Source organism: Petaurus breviceps, unplaced genomic scaffold, assembly GCF_028583685.1.
Source record: "Petaurus breviceps papuanus isolate PSGF00001 unplaced genomic scaffold, PetGlider_PUasm1.0 176, whole genome shotgun sequence".
Taxonomy (NCBI): Eukaryota; Metazoa; Chordata; class Mammalia; order Diprotodontia; family Petauridae; genus Petaurus; species Petaurus breviceps.
In genome coordinates this window covers 4,460,342-4,475,623 of record NW_027185771.1, presented here as the reverse complement: position 1 = coordinate 4,475,623, position 15,282 = coordinate 4,460,342, and the positions used below count along the sequence as shown (strand labels likewise).

The window sequence follows — 15,282 nt, the reverse complement described above, 5'->3', positions numbered from 1 at the left end:
ATCTATCTATCTATCTATCTATCTATCTATCTATCTATCTATCTATCTATCATCTATCTATCTTTGTCAACAAAACCCAGCAAGAACAGAAAGGGAAATTTCATTTAAATTTAAATTTCATTTAAAATAACTGCAGACAGTACAAAACACTTGGAAGTCTACTTGCCAAGACACAGGAACCATATGAACACAATTATAACACATTCTTCACACAAGTATCTAAATAACTGGAGAAATTTTCATTGCTCATAGGTAGGCCAATCCAATATTTAAAAAATGATAACACCATCTAAATTAATTCACTCATTCAGTGCCATACCACACTACCAAAGAATTACTTTGTAGAGCTAGAAAAAATAATAAGAAAATTCATCTGGAAAGGAATCAGGAAGAAATTAGGCATAGACCACCATTCTGCTCTTTAGAAAATCATTCTGAAGAACAATTTGGAACTATATCCAAAGGGCTATGAAATTGTGCTTATACTTTGACCCAGCAATATTGCTACTAAGTCTATACTCTCAAGGAGATCAAAGGAAGATGAAAAAGACCCACATATGGACAATATTTATACCAGTTGTTTTTGTGGTGGCAAAGCACTGGAAACTGAGAGGATGCCTATCAATTGGGGAATAGTTGAACAAATAATAATAATAATAATAGTTAACATTTATATAATACTTACCATGTGCCAGGCACTGTGCTAAGTGATTTATAGTTATTTCATTTAGGTATATGAATATAATGTAACAAGATTATGTTATAAGAAGTGATGAAGGGAATGATTTCAGAAAATCCTAGGAGGACTTATATAAACTGATGTGAAGTGGAGTGAGCAGAACCAGAACAATGCACATAGTAATAGCAATATTGTAAAGATCAATCATGAAAAACTCCCTCTTCCCCCATCTGCTTCCTTTGTATTAGTTCATCCTTTCTTTTAAAAAAAATAATTTATTTTAAACATAAATGCTAAAACTTAAAGACAAAATAAGTAAAGGAAAAAACGGCATTGCCATGTGCACATCAGAACATAAGAAAGGATTCAAAATATGCAGCATTAAAGTTCCATTTCAAGAAAGCTTATATAATATTTTTGGGTAAATTTTAAACTTAAATACAAAATAAGAAAAGAAAAAAGAAACAAACTTAAATACTAAAACAAACACAAAGTAAGAAAAGAAAAAAGAAACAAACTTAAATACAAAATAAGAAAAGAAAAAAAAGCATTGCCATGTGCACAGCAGAACATAAGAAAAGATTAAAAATATAAAGCAATAAATTTCCATTTCAAGAAAGACTATATAATAAATACTACACATTGTATTCAGAGCTGTCCATCTTTTCTTTACTTCCTTGTAGGTTTTACTTTGTTCTCTGATGTGCACTTTTTACTTTGTTCTTTTCCTCCCCTTCCTCCTTGCCTCCCCCAAGAAAGCTATAATTAAGCATGGATATATGTATGCATGCATATATTTATGTATGTACACACACGCAAACATACACAATACATATACATAGATATCTATAATCATACACACATACACATATACATTCATATGCATCTATTTAAGGCTGTACTATACTTAATTGTGCTCTGTGTCTCTGAAGATAGATAATATCTTCCTTCTTAAGTCCAAGTCTTTACATATTTTTCTTAATACGAACTCAACATTTCCTACACCACAGCAATATTCCAATCCCATATTGCCTGGTTATTTTAAATAGTCTAAAACAGTATTGATCAATATGATTGACATATAGCACAGCTTCCCTATTTTTCTCTTTTGATTAAATCTATTTTAGCTTTAACTTTGTCTGAGATCCATGATTACTACTCCTACTTTTTTTTCTTAATAAATTCTACTCTTGACCTTATTTTATGTTTGTGTGTGTCTCTTATTTCCTATACCTTCTGACTCTTCTACTTTACTTCTACCCACTACCTTGCCCTTCTATTTCTTAACTTACAATCCTACTCTAGGATCCCTTCCTTATCCCACCCCCCCTCTTTCCCCTTGCCTTCTTATCGCTATCTGATTTTAGAAGACTTTTATAGCCTTCTCTCTCTCTCCATATATATAATATATACTCTTCCCTCTTTATCCCATTTCCATTAATCAAGATACCCTTATATAATCCCCCTTTATCCTATTTCCTCACCTTCTTATTTCTTTATAAATTTAGAAGACTTTTATTCCTTATAAATGTATATACTATTCTCTCTTTAACCTAGATCTGATGTGAGCAGGGTTCCCTATAAAAATCCCTCCTTCCTCCCTATCCCCTTAGCCTTTTATTTCTTTCTGAATTTAGAATACTTTTATATCCTCCTATACACACACATATACATATGTATGTATGTATGAACATATTTCCCTCCTTAGCCCATTCTCAATGAGAGTAGATTTCTAGAACTATCAGCCCTCCTCCCCATCTAATTCCTCAGTCAGTTCTTACTCTTGTACCTCATTTTTATAAGATATTTACTCTTTTTACCTTAGATTGTATTACTTTTTAGAATCACATCATACTCAGCTCTACCCCAGTCTTTCTTTTGAACTACCCAATCACTAATTAGAATCTTAGATATACAGTTGATATTTCCTCATAGAAAAAGTAAACAGATTGTCTTTATTGAATCCCTTGTAATTAGTTTTTGATGTTTATCTTATATATTTTTTGGATCTTGTATTCCAAATTTTTTTTTTGCCTTTTGGAGGGCAATTGGGGTTAAGTAACTTGCCCAAGGTTACACAGCTAGTTTTTTGTGTGGGTGTTAAGTGTCTGAGGCCAATATTCCAAATTTTCTATTAAGTTCAGGTTTTTTTTTTAACAAGAAAAAATACTGAAAGTCTGGCAACTCATTAAATATCCTTTTTTTTTGTTGTTCAGGATTATGCTTAAGTTTACTGGATATGATATTTTCATCTGCAACCCCAACTCTTTTGCTCTTCAATAAAAAGTGTTCCAAGACCTGTGGTCTTTTATTGTCACCACTGCTAGGTCTTGTGTGATTCTAATTGTGGCTCACCAAATTTGAATTGTTTTTTTTTTTCTTGTTTCTCGTAGCATTTTCTCCTTGAGCTAGGGGCTTTGGAATTTAGATATGATATTCCTGAAAGTTTTTCTCAGAGGGTCTCTTTCAGGTGGTGATCAATGTATTTTTTTCTATTTCTACTTTCCCCTCTTGTTCTAACATTTAAGGACAATTAAAAAAATTATTTCTTGTATTGTTGCATCAAGATTCCTTTGCTGATCATAGCTTTCAGGTAGTCTGATTATTCTTTTGTTTATTTAAGCAATCGGGGTTAAGTAACTTGCTTAAGGTTACACGGCCAGTTATTTCTGGGTGTGGTGCTAAGTATCTGAGCCCAGATTTGATCCCCAGGTCATCCCAACACTGGAGCCGGTGCTCTTACTCGCTGAGCCACCTGGCTGCCCCTAGTCTGATTATTCTTATGTTTTCTCTTCTTGATCTGTTCTCCAGATCAGTTGTTTTTCTTATGAGATGCTTCACGTTCTCTTCTATTTTTTCATTCTTTATATTTTGTTTTATTACTTCTTGGTCTCATAACTTTGTTGGCTTCACCTCGACAAATTCTAATTTTCAAGGAGTTGTTTTCTTCCTTAAGATTCTGGATCTCCCTTTCTAACTTTTTTCCACACTCCTTTTTTTCTTGGATTGTTCTTATTTAAAACAATTTTTTTCTCAATCTCATTTGATTTTTAAAGTCTTTTTAAAGTTCGTCTAGGAATTATTTTTGGGCAGGTGATCATTTGATGTTCCTTTTTTGGGGTAGGAGAGGCTTTTTTTGCTTTAGTATCTTTCTCTGAAGACAAACCCCAATCTTCTCTATTCCCATAGTAATTTTCTATCATTGGGTTCTTTATCTTTTTGCCTGTTCATTTAAAAAAAATGTATAGCAACTTGTAATCACCACTAGTCCTGGGGTATGGGGGATGGTGCTTCTGGCCTCAGGTCTTCTTTCAGTTCTCCTCTTGAACCTGGAATCAAAATCAAGAACTCCACCCTCCTGTAAGTGTCCAGAGCCAGCAACCCCACCCCACTGCTTCTGCACTCATTCTGAATGTGCTGGTTTCTTCTTGCCCAGTGTTGAGTCTCAGCAGCACCCCTGGGTCTGGAGTCCCTTATCAGCAGAGGTTCCCTCAATCTTCCCCCACTTAGACACCCGACTCCCCACACTGACAAGTAGGTGAAGATTCCTATGGCCTGGCTACCTCCCAATTCAGCTCACCCCAGAGTTTTCTGTTTACTGTTTCAGCAGAACTCTCCTGGAGGTGTTTACACTTCACAGGGACCAAACCTCAGTGCTGAGATTTTTCTGTTGTCTTCTGTTTATGGGGAGGATCGCTGTTCCGCTCCAAATTTTGTATATTTTTATCACCCTGTTTGCTATTTTGTCTTATTTGTGAGTGAAATCTGGAGAGTTTGGAATTTTCTGACCTATTCTGCTGTCTTCCCAGAATCCTCTCCCTAGTTCTTCCTTTCAGGCCCCATTTTTATAATATCATTGCTTCCTTTTACCTTTTCCTACCCAATTTTGTTTTTTAGAATCACCCCCATCATACACAACTCAACTCTAACCTTTCTTTCAAACTACCTTAGTAATGATGAGAGTTTCACAAATACTGATGACATTTTCATATATATAATAAGTAAACAGGCCTTAATCTTGATGTGGAGGAAAGATCCTTAATTTTTAATGTTTGCCTTATATTTCTTCTGGATCTTTTATATCAAATTTGCTACTGAATTCTGGTCCTTTTGTTACAAATACCTGAAAGTTTTTCAGTGTCAAATGTCCATTTTTTTTCCCATTCAGGATAATACTCCACTTTGCCCGGTAAAGTAATTCTTGGACAAAAACCCAGCTCTTTTGTTCTTGGGTCTTTTCCTCTTCTTTTAAAGCCCCAACTTGACGCAGCCTCCGCACTTCTGTCTCCCTTCTTCACCCAGCAGACTCCCTGAACTCAGCCCCATAGCTGCCTTCCTTCTCTTTCCTCCGGACTCACCCCCTCCTTCCCCTGGCATCTCCACGAAGGATGTGGTCAAGTCTTCACCCCACTTCTCTCCCCGCCACCCCACCCCTACCCTTGTCTTCTCTACCTTCCCTGTTGGATGGAGAAGGCAAGCTGGAGTCCTGCTTGGGGACTGGGGATGGCTGATGGCTCTCCCTAAAGCCAGTAAGGACTCAATCTTTCCCTCCTAAGGATCAGAGACAAGAAACTGAGGCGGGAGGGGTCGGGGTGGGGGTGGGGGGGAGGGCGTGGGGGAATAGAATGTCTTGAACTCACTTGGCCAGGCAGACAGAAAGGGCTTTCCTCCACTTCCAGAAGCCCCTGCTCCAATTCCGTATCTTAAGTCAAGGAACCCAAAGTTGCTTCCTAAAGAAGGTAGCAGGCTCCAGCTGGCCTTGGGTTGATCTGCAGAAAAGGTACTTTTTTCTTTTCTGTGGATAAGGGACAAAGTTTCTGGGGGAATTCCCCGCCTCCCTCAGTTTTCATCACACAGCAATTGGCCGAGGTGGGTGAGGGAGGGGGAGTGGGGCGGGGGCGGGCTGAAATCCTACACTCCCTTTTCGGTCACACTCTTCTGAAAGAGAAAAATTTCAAAACTTAAGGATCTTTCCTCCACATGAAGATGTAAACTATGGCCAGGAGCTCGGTCCTACAAAACTACCATCACAGCTGCCTCAAACTGTGCCGCTGTGGAACGCTTTCTTTAACTAGACGACGTGTCCTGGCAGGCCACCCAGGAGAGAAACTATGAACTGTGGAAAGAACCCGGGGTGACATGGAATTGGAAAAGACTGAACTGCAAATCTTAATGCGGACTGATCTACGACAGAATTTTGAGAAAATCAGCCACTTCTTTGTGCCTCAGTTTCCCCAGGTGGGAGTGGAATCTGAGTCTCCTCACCTCCACTCTAATTGTTGTTGTTTTTTTTAAATTTTGAACTTAAACACAAAAAAAAGATATTTCCATACATACAGCAAAACAGAAAAAGAATTCTATATAAAACCGTACATCTATTTATGCCAACTGTTTTTTTTTTTAAAGAAAAGCACTTAGTAAATTCTATACACTGCTTTCAAAATGGTCCCATTGTATTTGTTGGTTTCTGAACTTCTGTTCTCTTCCCTGAATTTCAAAGAATGTTACAATGGCCTTTTTTTTTTCTTTTTGCATCTCTATTGCTAATCTTTTCTCTCCCTATTTCTAGCCTCATTAAAAGACAAAAACCAAAACCTAGAAAGAGACAGAAACAGACAGAGACACACAGAGAGAGACAGTAAGACACACAGACAGAGAAAAACAGAAGAGGGAGGAAGGGAGGAGAAAGAAAGGAGAGGCACAGAGACAGAGAAACAAAGAAGAGAGAGACAGACACACAGATACAGAAACGGACACAGAGACAGGGGGAGGGAGAGACACACAGAGAAACAGACAAAAAGATAGAAAGAGAAAGCCCTGTAACAAATAAATAGTCAAGCAAAATGAATCTACACAGTAGATATGTCTAAGAATGCCTATCTCTTTCTACATCTTGTGTCTCTCATCTCTCAGGAAGAATTTAACATGCTTCATTACTCTGGAGACATGACTAGTCATTGCTCTGATCAGATTTCTTAAGTCTTTCAAAGTTGTTTTTCCTTTAATGTTGCCGTTCTTATAAAAACTGTTCTCCTGGTTCTGCTCTGGACCATTCTGCATCAGTTCATACTTTCCAGGTTTCTCCAAAATTATCTCTTTCATCAATTCTTTCAGTACTATGAGAGTCAATTACGTTCAAATTGCCCAGTTTGTTCAGTCATTCCCTAATTGTCTAAGAGGTGATCTAAGGCAGAGAAATAATTTCCCTTTAAAAAAAATTTTTTTAAGCAATTGGAGTTAAGTAACTTGCTCAAGGTTACACGGCCAGTTATTTCTGGGTGTGGTGTTGAGTATCTGAGCCCAGATTTGATCCAGGTCATCCCGACACTGGAGCTGGTGCTCTTACTTGCTGAGCCACCTGGCTGCCCCTAATAATTTCCTTTTTTAAAAAAATATTCTTTTCCTAATTACATGTGTCGTCTTTTTGAAAAAATTTGGTTAAAGGAGACAAACAAATAGTAATATAAAAATTACATTATTCATTCATTATTCGTTATTCATTATTCCCTTAAGGCTAGCAGTACTTGGGCTAGGAGTGCAGGACAAAAGTCCTGACTGATGAACAGAGGAATCTTAAGACTTTTTGTACTAAAAATGAGCCATCCCAATTCAGGATGACCTCGTCACAAAACTTTATGACTTCCATTTGTTACCAACTATATGTGAAACAGAGTTCCCTGATTGTAAATGCAATGACAATGACCAGAGCAGGGTCTATTTACATTTTATAGTCTCGGGATGTCTGTTTTGCTCTCATGTAGACTAAGTCCCAAGATAAGGGGGATCTCACCTTTGGTCTTTGAAGTTGCTAACACAGGGAAAGGCATTTTTTTTCCTTTTTGGAGGGCAATTGGGATTAAGTGACTTGCCCAAGGTCATACGGCTACTTTTTGCGTTAAGTGTCTGAGGCCGGATTTGAACTCAGATCCCCCTGACTCCAGGGCCAGTGCTCTGTTCACTGGGCCACCTAGCCACCCCAGGGAAAGGCATTTTTATATCAATCAAAGAAGTTTGTTTGATTAATTCAGACTTTGGTAAATTATGATTTAATGATTATCACATGCAAAGACAATTGTTAATATTCTTTTAAATCTCTTCTTTTTTGCTTTTTTTTTTGGGAGGGCAATTGGGGTTAAGTAACTTGCCCAAGGTCACAGGGCTAGGTTTGTGTGTGTGTGTGTTGTGTGTGTGTGTGTAAATGTCTGAGGCGAACTCAGGTCCTCCTGACTCCAGGGCTGGCGCTCTACTCACTGCATCACCTAGCTGTCCCTTAATATTTTTTTAAAGAAGTTTTGAGGGGCAGCCAGGTAGCACAGCAAGTAAGGGCACTGGCTCCAGTGTTCAGAAGACCTGGAGATCGAATCCCAAGCTCAGACACTTACCACCCACCCAGAAACACCTGGCCGTGTAACCTTGAGCAAGTTACTTAACCCCAATTGCTTAGGGGCAGCCAGGTGGCTCAGCAAGTAAGAGCACCGGCTCCAGTGTCGGGATGACCTGGATCAAATCTGGGCTCAGATACTCAGCACCACACCCAGAAATAACTGGCCGTGTAACCTTGAGCAAGTTACTTAACCCCTATTGCTTAAAAAAAAAAAGAAGTTTTGAGTTCCAAATTTTCTTCCTCCCTCTCACCCCTCTCCTTTTCTGTTAAAATAAGCAACCTCATATAGATTATATATGTGCAATCATGCAAAATATATTTCCATATTAGTCTTTTTGCTGAAGAAGACACAGACTAAAAGAAAAAAAATACAAAAAGAAAGTGCAAATATGCTTTTATCTGTATTCAGATTCTGTTAGTTCTTTTTTTATTTTTAACTTAACTAAAACAAGCAATAGAAGAACATATAGAATGGTTTTACTTGAGTGTGTGTGTATTTCTATTTAAAGGTAACTATCTCTAGGGCAGGGGGAAGGGGAAAAGAAAGTTACATGATAACTTTATTATATATTTAAAAGGAATAGCAAGTTGTACATGATAGATTTACAGTCTCATGCACAATCATCTTTTTTTTAATTCTACTATGTTATGGAAATACTTGTCTTATTTCTTAATATTTCTTTCTCTGCTTGCAAATAGCATCTTCCTTCCTAAGTCCTTTGTAGTTAATTTGGCTATTCATAATAGTCAAAATGACTTAGTTGCTCAAAGTTGTTCTTAAAGCAGTATTGCTGCTACTGTATATGATATTCTCTTGGTTCTGTTCATTTAATTCTTCATTATTTCATGTAAGTCTATTTTTCTCAGATCATTGAACTCATCATTTCTTACACCTTGAGATATTATTTTGCACCTATCAGATTTGTTGAAGAGAAATAATTTCCTGTGGAGTAATGTGGAACATTGCATGTGCTATAATGAACATGCTGTGGTCAGTTATATTTGGTGACTGAGATGAATAGGATAGTAACCTTTTAAATTAGTTTCATCTTGTGAATATACAGGGTACTTTTCATAAGGAAATTTTATATGTAACTATGAATAATACCTCTACCTAAATACCCAGATGTGATTTTAGAGAGTGCCTATTGGATTTTCTGGTGATGTAAATAATATTTTTTCATTGTGGTGATATGTTCAGACATGGCAAAGCATGGAGATTTGCTTTCTAAACAAACCCAAACTCCTTTACAAATTGCCATAAAACATTCTAGATTAAACCTTCAATAGAAAGCTGCTTTTTCTCCATCTACATCTTTTCACACATGAAGAATTACATTCGTGTGACTTTTTATCTTTAGTTACTCTTCCCTAAGAGCCAAAAAAGGGGGTGTCCTAGAGGGATAGTGGCAATTGACTAACCCTTTAATCTAGAATGTTTTATGACAATTTGTAAAGGAGTTTGGGTTTGTTTAGAAAGCAAATCTCCATGCTTTGCCATGTCTGAACATATCACCACAATGAAAAATATTATTCACTGTGGGGGGCTATTGATATCCCGTCCTCTCACTTACCCATAGTAAGTCTTCGGTCGTCACCGGCCTCCTAGGAGGAATTACCAGACAGAGCACCCGAGGTTTGCAGGAGTTGTTTATTCAGGCTCAGCTACATCGCGACTGCCCTGAACTTCCGCATCAGGGCAACTTATAGGTACATATAGCCAATCATCTTCCACAGCTCTATTCATTACCTTTTAAGGTCATACATCAAGCAAGCAGGCACTAGCCCATATACCATTACTTCCTGGCCCCCAACATCTCCCCCTTTTTGTTTAATCAGGACGCTTGTCCGGTACAGCCTTAAGCGGTGCAGTTGCAATAACCTGAATTTAGCAGATCCTGGCGGCAGTAGGGGAATGCAGGATGTTCTGGCTTGGGTCATCTCCTGATCCCTGAACCTTACCCGTCCTCGGTAACCCAACGCCCTCGGGCCCTGTCTTAGGCGGCCGGGTCAGGAGAGGTTGCCCGTCATAGAACGGATCCCGTCTTACTTCAAGGGCGTTACATGTCTTCCATGGAAGCCAGCCATACTTGAGGGTCTGCTCCTTCCTCAATGGCCATAATGGCCTTTTGTGTGAGCAACATATATCCTTGTTGTCTTCTCTGCAATCGGCAGAGGCACCAGACAAGCAACCCTATGGTCAAGAGTAACACCATACTTGACGCCCCCAAACCTCCCCAAGAGGCAAACCATTGGGTAATGTTTTGGAACCACTCAGTCCATGCTGATAATTGGGGACCAGATATGGTGGTAGAATTCAATACAACTATAGCATGTCTTAATTCATTTAACTTCAGTGTAAACTGCTTATTCCATGTCCCGTTTAAAAATGAACCCAGAGTATAGGACAGATTAGCTGCCCTAGAATATCTTTGGTACGGGGCAGAGGTCACACAAAGACCGGTTGTGTGCCATTGGCACCCCATGAGACCCATTTCCATTATGGCATCAATTTGCTCTTGCTGAGATAAGAAATTCTCATTACCTTTAACCAAAGCCGTGGTCCCTACTGCAGTGGACCCGGCAATACCAAGTCCTAAAAGCAGAGGTACAAGTATGGGGGCTCTTTTCTGTCTAGGCAAATTTGCATGCTCTCGCCCACCCTCACCGGAATAAAAGTAAGGAGAGGGGGCCTCAATGCATAGACAAAGGTCAGAGCTGACCAAGGGGAGCATGTGAATAGACAGTTTAGATAAGACTTGGGCCAGGTGGCTAAGGAGACAAAAGGCAAGGATAAAGGAGGGTGTGGGCCAGCCCTGGCCTTGATTACTTAATCAAGAGATTAAGTAAGAACAAAAGGGGTCGAAGGGTGTTGCCTAGGTGGAATGTGGGGTAGGGGGAAGGGGCAGAGTCGGAGGTTGGGAAAGGAATTTTACAGATAACAATTTTTCAATACAAATTGCAGTTACAATTTCACAGACTGGTTTCACAAGTTGGTTTCACAAATTGACCTAGACCCCAGGTACCCCATCATTCCCCCCTTAAACAGATGACACCCGAAATCATTTGGGGGCACAGGACGATGATCTCAGCCTCCCGAGCTACTTCCCGCTGGGGAGGGGCGAAGAGCTTTCCCTGCCTCTCAGGGTATCATCGTTCAAGGGATGGGGTCCATAGCCAAGGTCCGGAATTTGGCCGATGCCAGGTCCAAGGGGTGATGGGTAACGACTTCAGGCAACGGTTGATACTCAGCCGACAATGTTCCCGGCAGAAGAGTCACCTGCCAGTGAAGGGTGCTGAGCCTAAAAAAACACAAATCTAGCAAAAAGATTAGACAAACAAGGGCCAAAAAGGAGTAAGAGAAAATTGACCAGAAGTGGGGTGAGTATGGGCTAGTATAACCCATTACTCAGACTATTTCACTGTCCTTCATATTTTCCCATAGAATAGGCCTTTCAAAATCCCACTAGAGATTTAAAATTTCTTCTAAAAGTATTTTCCCTTCTTTAAAACAGTTCAAGACTCATAAAACTTTTAGAATGATCTTAAGCAGTTTGCATAACTTTCTGTACATGTTCTAATCTTAGATAAAATAATATTAGATTTTCCAGTAGGCTAACACGAAAGAGCTCACATCCTTTACTGACTCCCTGCTCCGATCATAGAAACCTGCTATAGAAGGAAAAAAAAACAGGGACCTGTGACATTCCAAATATGACAGGATAGAACATCCTTGATTCTGTTTAAATTCAGGTTAGTTACAGATATCCAACCATGCAGTATCCATTCCACCTCAATGCTAGACTCAGGAATAGGTGGGGAACATTCCTTTTCAAAGGAACCCCATAGGTGTTCGTAAAGTCAAATCTCCCATCAGGTTTATAAATCATTGCCCTAATAGATTTGCATCTACTGCCCAAGATTCCTCATCTTTCTGTAACTATGCTTAATCTGATCTCACACTAAAATTTCCGTTCTCTCAACTAAAGTGTCTCTGATTTAATCCCAACAATTAATTCAGTCAATGGCATTAATACCCAATTATACTTTGAAATACACTGGGATCCCTATGACATATACACAGATATAACTTTTCTACAGTAACTTTATAATCCCAATCTCAGTCCATGGGATAATGATTCAATATTGCATTTGTATTCTTATTTCCTTTTCTTCTCAAATATGATTGAGCTATTAATTATAAAATCTAGTTACAAATCTTTCTGTCTTCCTTAAAACTTCCTCACACCCTTCTCAACATACCTAAACCATCTGATACAAAGGTATCCATACCACTATTTAGAGACAGGAGGGGCTTGGAAATCTCCATTTGTCCCCAAACCTTCTTATCTTAACATCAATTTACTCTCATTAAGTTGCAATATACCACAAAGATTTGCCAGAACTCATATACATAAGGGATTCCCTTTAACATCTTTCCCTTCACAATTTTCTGAGATTGTCCTGGTAAGGCCAATTGTTAGAGATCCTTTTTACTCTTTTGTACATAGACTTTGCTGCTTCTCAGTAAGTCAAGCTTATAGTTTAGGAGCTTCATACAAGTTCGCTTTCCCAGGTAATTTTACAACATTATACAGTAGTAGAGGGACTGTTCTGAATGAGCAGAACTAGTCAGTATAAAGTTGTCACAGTTTTAGGTTTTAGCATTAAAACAGCAGCCCAATAACTTAGTTAACAGTCTTACAATTTCAAACAATCTTAACTGAAACTTCCTTTTAAACAAAGATAGACTTGGAAGCTTAAGATTTTCCCAAATTACAATACTCCAAAACTTTAAGAGAAACTGCTTTTCATACAGCATAGATAGTACAGATGTTTACCAGTAATGATATCATCTCAAGTTTGAACTTCGAAATAGGAACAAATGAATTACCAATCTGATGACCTTAAAACTCCACATGAAGTTATACTCAACTAAAATCCTTTTTTTTTTTTTTGCTGCCATACAACCAATCAACTTATAATCACTGTATATTTCCAGAATAGCCAAAAAGTTAAATGGACAATCAGCTATCACAGTAAATATTGGCAGTATTGTTACTACTTGTTTGTATCCCAAATATAAAAGCTTTAAACCATCAGATATTATAACATAAAAAATCCAATTCACATGAAAATAACATTATAACATAGGGTTAGCAGAACTGATAAAGTAACATAGCTAGTTTTACACAACTTTTTCTCCATCTTTTAGTTTCAACAAAACTCAGATTGAAAACTGATTTGTCACTCAATTTTTACAGTATAAGAGGACTTTACAATTTAGATTTTACAATTTAGAGGTACCATAATAGAACAATGACATAATGACATTAATTGCACTTCCGATTCATCACATACCAAAATTATTGATAGAAAATTAGGCTTACCAAGTGCAGAGGCTTTTCTCCTCTCCCCAGTTGCAGAGCTTGGTTGTGGTCCCCGGGATTTGAAAGGAAAGAGGGTCGTCTGCATGCCCCAGGGGCCCTCAATATAGCTGCTATGCCTCCCCCCAATGTTTTTAGCTGTTCAAACTTTTACTCCAATAAATTTTGTGTCCACTCCTTAGAAACTTCTTTGAAAGTGATAGCTTTGACTTCCCTAGCAAGGGGAGAGGGAGTGGCGCCTACTCCCTTATCCCAGTTCTAGAGAACCCAAAAACCTCACCTTATGTATCAAATCTTGGAAAATATTCCAATTTGCCTAAATGCCAAATAGTAAAATGAATTCCAACTTTTCTTTAGCATCAAATTAGGAGTGACACTTTTCAAAGATGACCAGAATGCATTCAGTTGCCTTTTAGTTGCATCCTATTACACAAAACTTTTCTCTTTTAAGTGAGGCAGGAAATAGTTAAATGTTAATCTACCTGCCTCTTTGTTCTGAGGGAAAAGATTCCCTCCCCCTCCCATCACCCTCTCCTCACTCCACTTGGCCAGAGTGGAATGAAGAGATTTTCAAACTTTTAAAGATCTTAAAACTTCTGTTCACACTTTTCAATAGCAACTAACTTATACCTATCTTAACTTCCTACCCATGTTCCTTTCTTTGCTACATGCTTAAACTTTCTTGCTTTTACTACTGTCTACTCTTCCTGTTGGACTTTGATTAAAGCCCCTTTAAAATCATATACATACTTTATTTCTTTCTAATTCCAATCTAACATTTCTCCTATACTCTTTCACTTGCATTTACCATCATATAACCTAAACAAGACAATATTTTGCTCTCTTTCTCTCCCTTTCCAGCCTGCACTCAGCAGCAGGGGAAAGAAGGAGGGAAAGAGATACAGCATTTCAAAGGAATGTCCTGCAGTTGCAGCCAATGGTACAGAACTTTTCTAAATTAAATTTGGTCACAGACTCCCCATATCCAGAGGCCCGTTTCTGGAAGTCTGTGAAGTTGTCCAAAAGGCATTTCAAAGGAGTACATGGGCCGGCTGTGGATGACCCTTGGCCCATAATGGACCTGATGACTGGATAGGACAAACAAAGACACAGAAGGGACAGAACACAGCAGAAACACAAGATACGACATGTAACAGTTCTGTGCACAGTACCAATCACTCAAAACATGTACCACTCATTCTAAACAAGCAACTAAGTGGGACTCGAACCCACAATTTAATTGCTCAGACCAGAGTAATTAAGTGGGACTCAAACCCACAATTTAATCACCTAAACCAGAAAGAGTAATTAGGTGGGACTTAAGGTGTTATCTATCTGCTTCTTAAAAGTGATCAGGCCTCCGGCAAGGTTGGAGGGAGGAGGACGGCTTCCTTCCACCCATTCGGCAGCCCAGGCGTCCCCCTCCCATGTAGGGACTTCCTTTTTTTTTTTTTTTTTCTGCGCCACTGCCTCCTCCTTTCCGGGTTCTTGTTCCCAGCGAACAGCGCGCGGAGCCAGCTCCTTCGCTGTCGCCATCTTCCCCGCTTTCTAATCCCCTCTCCGCTTCTCTCAACTCCTCCCACAGATATTGAGGAGGTCTGCTAGTCGATTCCTCCTCCGACTCCTCACTAGAGGAGCCTGCTAAGGATAAACAGTGAAATCGGTTGGGGTTAATGACCCCGGGTTTGTTCCCTCATATGAAGCCATTTGTTGTCCCACCACGGCCCATCGGCCTGGCTGCACCCCCGCACGTTGTATCCAGGGGCAGATGGTCCATATTTTTTCTACAAACTGGCGGCACGTTCTTATCGGTATCTTTACGCCGCCCTTCG

The 15,282-nt window shown here is 39.0% G+C and overlaps 1 protein-coding gene across 2 annotated transcripts in view; it reads right to left on the bottom strand.

Annotated features, from left to right (window-relative positions):
* LOC138159304 (sulfotransferase 1C4-like) overlaps positions 1 to 5,520 on the bottom strand; it is a 25,383-nt gene extending 19,863 nt beyond the window's left edge. Inside the window, exon 1 of one of the 2 annotated variants that reach the window (XM_069085530.1) lies at positions 5,320 to 5,520. The gene's annotated coding sequence lies outside the window, so the exon portion shown is untranslated. The remainder of the gene's footprint in view (positions 1 to 5,319) is intronic. The other variant, XM_069085527.1, reaches the window with a different exon arrangement.
* Between the last annotated feature and the right edge of the window lie 9,762 nt (positions 5,521 to 15,282).